This window comes from Lagopus muta, chromosome 4 (assembly GCF_023343835.1).
Source record: "Lagopus muta isolate bLagMut1 chromosome 4, bLagMut1 primary, whole genome shotgun sequence".
Taxonomy (NCBI): Eukaryota; Metazoa; Chordata; class Aves; order Galliformes; family Phasianidae; genus Lagopus; species Lagopus muta.
In genome coordinates, this window is record NC_064436.1 from 4,764,802 (window position 1) to 4,774,913 (window position 10,112).

The window sequence follows — 10,112 nt, forward strand, 5'->3', positions numbered from 1 at the left end:
GCCACTCAGAATACCACTGCTTCTATTACATATAGTAAAGCTTTCCAAGGTTAGAGAACCCAAGTAAAGATCCTGGCAGTAGATAAATCTTTCATATAATGTAAATCTGGTTCTACCAAAGTGTTACAATTGATTAGACAACAGCTTAGCTAATTTGTGCTCGTGGCTCATGGTATTTTTTTTCCTTATTTTGATATCCAGTGGCTATCGTTCCTTAGTTTTATCCAAAAAGCAAGCTATTCCTGCATTTACTGGTATTTCTAGTTCTTGCTGACTCTTGTTCTCCTTATCAAGTTTCAGTAGGTTATTAACAGTGAGATGCAGAAAGTAAGCGAACCATTAGTTGAGAAAGTTAATTTAAAAAAAGTGATGGAAAGTATCTCACTAATGTTTTAAATCCATGCCACGAACTATAATGAGATAACAAAAAAAAAACAGAAAGAAAGAAAACAAATGTGGTTAAACGATTATTTTGCACAAAATTGCAAAAAAAACTAGTCATACTAGATTATCACTGCGGCAGGATAGACTCTGTATGTGGTAGAGGTTGAAATCCACATGAGATTATTTATTCTTACTATGTGATCATAAGTTTCGCTTGAACAGACAATATTTGATAAATCTTTTTGATAAATCAAAAATTCTTGCAACTACAGAATTCTGCTTCCTTTGGAATGGGAAAATTTCTATATTATTGTGCCACATACTCAGGTTTTGATATTTAGTAGTGAATCATTCAGTAATAACTCTGACTCTCAATAACAATATGTAGATTTATACTACTTGGTGATCCAGCCATCAGCTTGTAGACAAATTGAATACTTCTAATTTACTGTTCTTCTAAACATTACATCATGCATCCACGTATATACTTCAAATTATCTTGCTGCCAGAGTGCAGCTCTTCTTTATCATAATCAGAGAAGCTATAGCATGACTGCTTCACAGTACAGCTATTATTTCAAAGGCTCATGTAGATTTTTAATTTCTTGGTTTATATGCAGTGAAGTATGCAGCCTAGTTTAAAGCTTACATAAAATTGAAGTAGTAACATGGACAGCAAAATAAGATCTTGCTTTTCAAACCAAGTGCAGAATGAGTGAAGGAAGAATGGAACAGGAGCTGACATGCACATCTGTGTTTGCTAGTAAAAAATAAATTCAATGAAGGCACATTTGAGTATTTCCATGCAAGTAAGCTCCTAGAATCTAAGCACAGAACCACTGTTCTTCTACACTAACTTTCTGTTGGGCACTTGTATACAAGAAAAGGAGTGATTTTTATTTGTTAAGCTGAACCCACTTTCAAAGAAGACTAAAACCAATGGCTTTGGTTCAGGATAAGATTTAAAGGTAACACCTCTTGCAGCCTATTTTCTTGCATCAGCCAGTTCTCAGCTAGCCACCTCAGTCCATTTCCAAAATAAACTGCCTTCTGTTCCATTTGGAAGTGTTTCAGAAGCCTAGCCTTCAAGTATGCATGTCACATGAATTGATACTCGACTAAGACTTAACGTTCATCTTTGTATTTTATGAAGAATTAGCAAACAAGGAAAACAAACAGGAAGATCTTGTTTAGAAAACCCTCACTTTGAAGGACTGACAAAAGCTACCTCACTATAACCACTGCAGCCAAACGACACTTTCTATGACTGGCAGAACAGAGCAGCACACAGTATTTGTAGGGGATTCCTTTGATCCCAAGAGTATCATTTACCTGCGTTACGGGTCATTTGATTATTTGCCTTCTCAGTCAATACCCTTTGATGTAACAAACTCAGGATGTCAGTGCTCTGGTATATAGAGAAGTGATTAATTCCACCAGTAGCGTCTTCAAGGATGACATGGCCATACAACAGAAAAAGCAACAAAAGAAAAGAATGCAATTAGACATAAACAGTGTATTATTCTAACTCAGCTAAGAATCAAACTCTGCATGTTAGTTTGAGTGTGCTATTGGGGCAGGAATGGTTAGCTACACAATGCTTTTTGCTTGATATCTTAAACGTAAATCCTATACTCTGCATAAATATATCATCTTGCAATGAGAAATCAGTACATTTTAAACTGGTAATAAGACATACACTTACAAATGAAAGTATTAATTAAGAGAAGTTCCCAAGAATGTGCATTCCTCATTTCTGGAGTATCAAAAGACATGGTGCAGTTTCTTGAACGTCAGTATTACAAGTCCCACCTACCTTCTACACTGCTATTGTGTGGAACTCTTAAGGTACACAGTCTTTCACAAGGGCAAAATTACTTATTAACAAACCTCAAAAAATGTTTCAATATCAGATTTTGTAAGCTGTTTCAAATCATTCCTTACTAGACTGTTGTTTGAAATCTCAAGCAAGATAGGCATTTGATAGAAACATTAACTTCTGTAACATGTCCTTTCCAGTTCTTTTTCCACAAAAATAACTGCAAACTAACATATAAGCATAATTCTGAAGAAGAACAATTCACCCCTGCTGGGCTTTGCTTATCACTTCATATAATATTCCATAAAGATATATTCCATAAAGACTATATTCTATAAGGACTGGATGTTGTGTTGAGGGACATGGTCTAGTGGGAGCTATTGGTAATAGGTGAACGGTTGGACTGGATGATCTTTCAGGTCTTTTCCAACCTTGGTGATTCTATGATTCTACGATATGATGTGGTCAGACTCCATGCTACCTTCTACATTTCTCTGAGGGTCACTCTCAAGGTTTCGAAGCCCAGAAGGGAAAAATGTCCACTGTTATCCATGAAGATGGAGAACCAGACTGACAACACCAAGTTTTAACTCAGAAGACAGACGTTTACACTTCTGTGTTAGGAAGTACTGCGGCCCACAGAAGTCTTGTAGAGGAAAATAGCTGATGTTGAAGAACACAACATCCACATTCCATGCATTTCAGGAGTGTTTACGCACTCTGGCTCTTATCAGCTCCTGTGTGCTCAGTGCCCATTGACTTCATCTATATTCATCTTCAATTCAGAATTAGTTCAAAAGCAACCCTCTTTGCAATTTCTGATACTGCTGCATGATGCGAAGTAAAGCACAATAAACAGGAGCGCTTGGGATGTTCACTTCAAAAGTGCAGTTGTGATAGATAAAAACTAAGTTCAGCAAACAGCAGGACAGCGTGAGATTTTGTAAATGCACATAGTCAGTGTAGCTTTGCAAAAAGTCCAGGTTTAATAAGCTTCTGTGCGTTGTTAGAATTAAGCCAAAGTGCTCAGCCCCAAAATTCAATGCTTTACTCCGTTTTATATATTCTGACACCAAATAATCAAATTCAAATTAGGCTTGAAGGCAGTCATGCTGAAAGATTATATGTCTGTTTGCATATTCCTTGTGGGCTGCTACCGTGGATTTGGACTTTAAGATTACTCCCTGATGCAAATTTTCTAATTTTTTAATCCATCCACTATCTTCTTCTAACAAAAAGTAATTTATCAGATCCGAAGATGTGATCTCTCCAACCGAGTACAACAGAAAAACATGTGAAATCTGACATTTTTTATGGGTGGCAAGGTTTGTTGCTAAGAAATTTTCTGTATTTCTGTCTGTGTTTGCTCATTATTCTAAAGGCACGGTGACTGAAGTAAAGGTCATATAATTTTAATGTTACACCAAAAAAAGAGTACAGAAAGTTTTGAGCTGAGTACATCAAAGACATTTCTTTACCGTTTTAATAATTTTGTCTTTACTTTATGGGATGCACAATTTAACTATCCATTACATTGAAAATGGCATAGAGTTAGCAATTTACACTAGGATGAGAGCCTGAAGTAATACCAGAAATTAAAACGGATGAATTTTTAGTGCAATCAATGGCTCTATGCCTCAGTGTGGTTTTTTTTCTCAAGCAAAGCATTATTTGAAGTGAAATATTATGACCTGGTAACACTACAGAGGAGTAATTCAAGTGCATGTCAGCTAGGGGTCTGAAGAACTGGCCATATCGACTTGACTGCCCTGTGGAAGATTTTCATCTTTTCTGCCTTGAGATATCTCGGGGAACCAGGAAAAATACGGACATGCAGCACAGAGTTCACATGGGATCTCTGCCAGTCCTTCATATCAGCAGCAGTCACAGTGTGATCTACAAGCAGATTTAACATGCAGACCTAGAATGGTCACTTTCAAATGAAACTCCCTTATCTACCTTCTCTGCTTGTGATAGATGGAGGAGGTCAAGGCCCTGGGAGGAGTTATTTGCAGACTCTCCCTCCCTCTTTCACGTTTTGCTTTTTGCTTTAAAGGGAACTGAAGTGATATTATTGAAAGACCTGTTAATAAGATCAGCAGAACTGAATGACAGTAATACAGATCGAACTTTTATGATGCTATTGATCCAGGCAAGGATCAATAAAAAACTGAAGAAAGTGAAGCGGTAAAGTGCATTTAGGCATCTTATTTCAAGGACTATGAAGGTAAGAAAAGAATTTTTGTAAAAGTAGTAAAGGCCTGTGATCCTAATAGATACTTTTGGATAGCCAGGCATTCTTTTTTTTCTTTAGCTATTATTTTTACTTCACTTAAACAGTTTGCTTTTAATAACACATGTAAGAAACCATAATAAACTGTACAGCAGCCAAGCTACCTCTCCTCTGCTCCTACCCCAATATAGTTCAACCTCCAGCTACAGTACAAAGGAAGAGTAAAGTTTTGCTCACAGCAGGAATGGCTTAACATGCTATAAAGCCATTTTGTGATAGGCTGCAGGGGAAAACAGTACACCAAATCTTCTAGTATTCTCTTTTCTGTGATATTTGACACGAAGGGGCAGACAGTCAAATAGAAGTCTGATTTCTCCTTTGCCTTTATTCAGCAAGGCCTTTCACTGGATTCCTGAAACTCATACTTAAGGTTTGCATATACGTGTTGCTAGCAGCATAAGAGCTCTCATCACAGGTTTTGAGCTGTCTTTCTTTCCAGACATTATTTAACATATTTTTAAGCAACAAGAACGGAACTAGCAGAACACATATCAGATACAATGAACACAATAGCAGAAATAATACTAAATGAGATCCGGTATTATGAGGGTGGGCAAGCAACATTTTTATTGTCTTTTCTGTCCTGTTTTTGAAGACAATTTTCAAATCCAACATTTGGTGCTGTTATTGAAGGAAGATCTCAAATGAGTGCACATCCTAATGTCAATGCTGAATACAATAATTGCAGAAATGCCTTCACAAATGAGTTCAATTAACGCTTAAAACATGAGTTAATAAACATTCTGAATTGAATGCCTGCTTTATTTCCACCTGCAATCACTGCAGCTTCCTGGTGAATGAGCCTATGAATTTATTGACCTTATGAGGCTCCAGCAAATCTTTTATGTTATTAGTCATTGCTCCAAGTCATTAGCTTTTCATTGTCTGATTCCAGATAATAAAAATGCTATTACCATGAAGGAAAAAAAAAATAAAAGCTGTCTTCCTATTCTGCACAGGGGAAGAAATCAACAAGTAAAATTTAGTAGAATTTTCTTTATTTTCAGAGCTGATTGGAAATACTTCAATGGGTTTTGCTGTATTATATATTTAAATGGAAATATTTTTCTTACATTAGGAAGATCTTTATGACACTTTTGATCATTTTCTCTTCCTTTAATTACTATTCCCTTCTTGCGATTCCTTTAATTACTATTCCCTTCATACTAGTAAATAGTATGGATTTAGTTGCTATCCTTTTGATTACTGCAAGCAAGTTTTATCACTATGGTACTAAGGAGTTCTTTTGCTCAAACATGACACTTGAAATAAAACTTCCTCTTCAGCAAACACTGCTGTGTTTTTACCATATTCATACTTCCTATAGTTACCCCCAACGCTGTGATGTGCTGAACTAGTTATTCATTACAGAAAATCCTTTCCAGACCTGAAGTCTGTAATCAGATGCATTTGTAGTCCTAGTCTGCATAGCTCATCATCTCAAACCCAGTCGCAGCATTCACAGGTGTCTATGGGTCATTAATTTCCTGCAGGAATGAATTTGTATAGGATGCCTAAACGCTCAGGAAAAATGTTTCCCCATTTTAAAAGTATCTTTTTCTGTTTCGTTTTCAGATCTTTTTGCACCCTTAAGTTTATATCAGTTGTGTAGTTTGAGTGATAGCAAGGCTTAACAACCTCTTATTTTTAAAAATCTAAATTGATAGTGCAAGATACTATAAAATACTCTATTTTTGTGTATGAAAACCCTTCATGAGTCAATGAGCTGTTATATCCTTAAATATTGTATTTATTAAGATGTCTTGAACCATTATAAATCACATCTGTGTCAATTATGGTTTTCAACAAAAAATGCTAACGTTTAAGTTACAGCACTCAGCCAGCAGTTCTTTGATTTAAACTCATTTTTGAGTTAAGCTTTGGATTAAAAAGCAAAAGCAAAACCAAGCCAACAAAAGTTCTCCCTTCCCAAACATTCTTTGAACTTCCCTCTTTCCTGATAATTATAGCACTGCTCATCATTGAGTGGCAGCACAGGGCCTTGAAGAATGAACACTGAATTTCTTACAAATATCTGCACAGCTAAATGCCAAAGCTGGCACAGACTTTGAGGTCTGTTTGTACTCCCTTCAAGACCCTGAATCTGATCTAATGGAGATAACATAAGCTACCATCAGCCAAGACACTTTGGCCTCGGCACATGCAAGCTGTATTGCGGAAAATGGTTGCACAGCTAGAAATACAGTCTGGAAGGCGTGTGAGAGATGGAGAACAGAACGAGGGAGAAGGAAATGGATAGAACTAAAACAGAAAAATTTTTTTAAATGCAGATAGGTTTAGCTAGGGAAGAAAAATGATATGAAGTCTAGAATATAATAAAGAGAAATCAGGAAATCAAGCAAGGAAGAAATTTTGGACCCAGGACAACTCATTCAACCGCCCATCCTTTTTATCGCTAAATAGTCTTGATCTTGCTTTGGCAGGGGGGTTGGACTCGATGATCTCTGGAGGTCCCCTCCAACCCGTACAATTCTGTAATTCTGTGATCTTATACTAAAGCAAGAGCCATTACGTTAGATTTCTTTTAACTCTTTAGAACAAGCAGTGCCTTTCTTCATTGCACCGCTTAAATTACACATGTTTCAGACTTCTTTCTCTGTCCAGTTTGGCTCTTAGGCCCCCTCTCCAGGTTCTTACACTATTACTAAAGAAAGACTTTAATGAAGGCTTTTGTAGTACCATCTTTAGCCAAACAGTAGCTCATAAACACATGCAACAAGAAAAGTGTTATGCTTCTCTGGTTTGCTTTTCTCCAGTTTCAGCCAGGCATAACACTTACTTAACAGCAGTGCCATTATATTGGCACCATCAGCGCTGAAGAGAGCACAGCTGGCAAGCAAAACAGCTTCCCTTTTTGTCATACAAACCAACAACTAGATCAATAATCCAAGACCACAACACTAAAAAACGTTATAGCGAGAGAAAAAACTACTACAAGAAGGAAGTGAAAGAGAAACGTATGAAACGTATGAGAAAGGGATTGATGAATACCTTCTGTTTGCTTAGGAAAACCCAGGCTGGACACCAGCACCCCCTGCCACTCATTCGGAGAAGCTTGGTGCTTGAAGAACATACAGCATTCTGTCATTTGATAGTGCTCAACCCAGTGTCTGCTCCTTTTTTCAGAAGCTCAGGCTTCTTTCTGCTTTTGTCAAAGACGTTTGGATGGGTATTTCCTTTGATCAAAGTGGCAATTTGCTTATTTATTTCATTCATAACATTTCTTATCCCACTTCTTCCAGGAGGATGGAAAAAAAAGGCAGAGGGAATATGAATGGCTCTTCTCAGGTAGTTTTCTTACATTGTTTCTTTCTCAATGTACTGCTGTAGGTGAAGAAGATGTCTGTGCCTCCTGTTGTGAGCAATTTGTATTCACACGTCCTTTGCTTTCAAAGTAGTCTTTTGTTCAGATGGATATGTAAAAAGCAGCATTATCTCAGGGTGGCTTTTGCTGTTTCAGTGACAGGTGGCCCCACTACCTAAGTGTTGGCATGTATTTGCTCAGCTGAACTGGCTGCTGAGAACAGTTAGACCGAATTGTCCCCCCACCCCCCCAAGAATGTTTTTGGCCTGTGTAATCTGCAGTACAACTATTCCAGCTGTTATGGCTCTGGCTGGAATTGAGTTAATTTTCTTCGTGAAGGCTCATACGATGCTGTGTTCTGGATTTTTGTTGGAAAAATGCTGTCCTGCCAGTGAGGGGCACAAGGAGTTGTACCCAGAATGGCCAAAGGGAGACTATTCCCAGTAGGCATCCTGAGTGCGCCATTCTGCTTTGGCTGCTGGGACTTGGTACTATCAACACAGATTGCTCAGCGGCCAGATTGCTTCTGTACCACACGAACCATCCATGGGACAGAGCTTTATACACACAAAGGCAATTTGTACAAACCTTATCAACCAATTTTCACAGTGGGAGGAGGAATTAGGCTCTATTCACTGAAAAGCTTTCTAAAAGGAAAAGTTTTATCTAATCACAGACCGTTCTTTCAGATGAGGTTATCTGGTCTCCAGTGTGAAACATATGAGGTCTGGAAAGCAAATCACTTTTTTTTCTTTCCATGCAGATAGCAGCAGATGTTATTACATTGCAAGGGGGTGAAGGGCTCTGCACATCAAGGTCTTTGCTTGTGAGAGGGTCAGGGGAAACTGGAATTTATCAATTGGAATTAAACAGAGAAGCTGACCATTGCTTCCTTCCTATGAAACAAAATTTTAGGAGCTGGCAGGTGTGAAGGTGACTTGATGAAGGTTTTACCTGTGCCACACAGCTCAAGATACATTTATCAGAAGACTGCAACTTCCAAGGTGAAACTTACACTTTCTAAGATAAAACATTTACCTCAGGATTCATCTTTTATAAAAATGCTACTGACAGCTAATATAGATCAGCTTCAGATTTTTTTTTGGTCACCTTATTTATTTTATATGAGTAAAAAAACCTGTTACACAGTCATGATGAAAATTCTCCAAGAACTGTTAAAAAACCAAACATTTTTTCATCAAAAGCAGTAGTGCAAGTCCAATAATCTGACAGCACAATTAATTTCTCTATCCATCACATAAGTAATTGAATTTAATCCTATTTCCATCTATAGGTAAAATGTGCAAGAAGTTTCAAGCAAACAAAAAGCACTCTTTTATAGAGTTTATTGACTACTGGGTCAATAGATACAAGTAATTCCATCACAGAAAGAATCCTGCCAAAACTGTTATGTTATTTGAGATGAACTGTTCACTTTTTGCCCCGTGAATGCTCGGAACCTAAAGCCTAAGGCATGAGAACCTGCAATATGAATGCGGCCATTCAAGAGTCTCTTTCTGAATCTTTCAGGCAATTCTGCAAACTCACACAACACCTCTGCCATCCAATACCTTGCTCCTTGGATCTCCTCTATGTACTGAGCGCCAGCTTCATCATACGTGGAAGTTTTCAATTTCACACAGCAGTGATTTCTTCATAAGTTCTAAGTCATGGTTAGAAATCAGAGTGTTTTCTAAGAATAAACTCTTGAAATCAAAAGGAATTACAATATTTGACAGTTTTTACCCAAGATTTTCTCCCCTTGCTCAGCAGCACAAGGATTTGACAGATAATCTCAGTTATGCAGCTGTGGAATCTCCCACCACTGCCATGTTTAAATAAATTATTTACCAGTAATGGCTGTTGTAACCTCTTCAGTCATAGGACCAAGCACGACACTTTCCCTACATGTTTACAATCTGCCACCTACACATGCTCTAACCCGGCTGCTGGGTGACATGCCTAAATCTACTCTATATAGCATGATAAGGTGAAATATATATTAAATAACTGTATCTGATTTGAATTTTTTTTGTGTACGACCATTTCTATCTGCACTCCAACTTTCTTTTAAATATGTATTATCTTATTGTCTATGCTGTATTTAAAATACAACTGTTAAACAAATTCTTTCATTTATCTCAGTTTTACTGCTGGCGCGGACCACAGTTTTTTAAAGCTGTTCCTAAAATCCACTTTTCAGACCACCTTTTAGGGACTGCAATAAAATTCCTCATAAAATATCATTAGAGAAAGTTATTATGGGTTGCTATTAACTTGGGTACAGGTTTG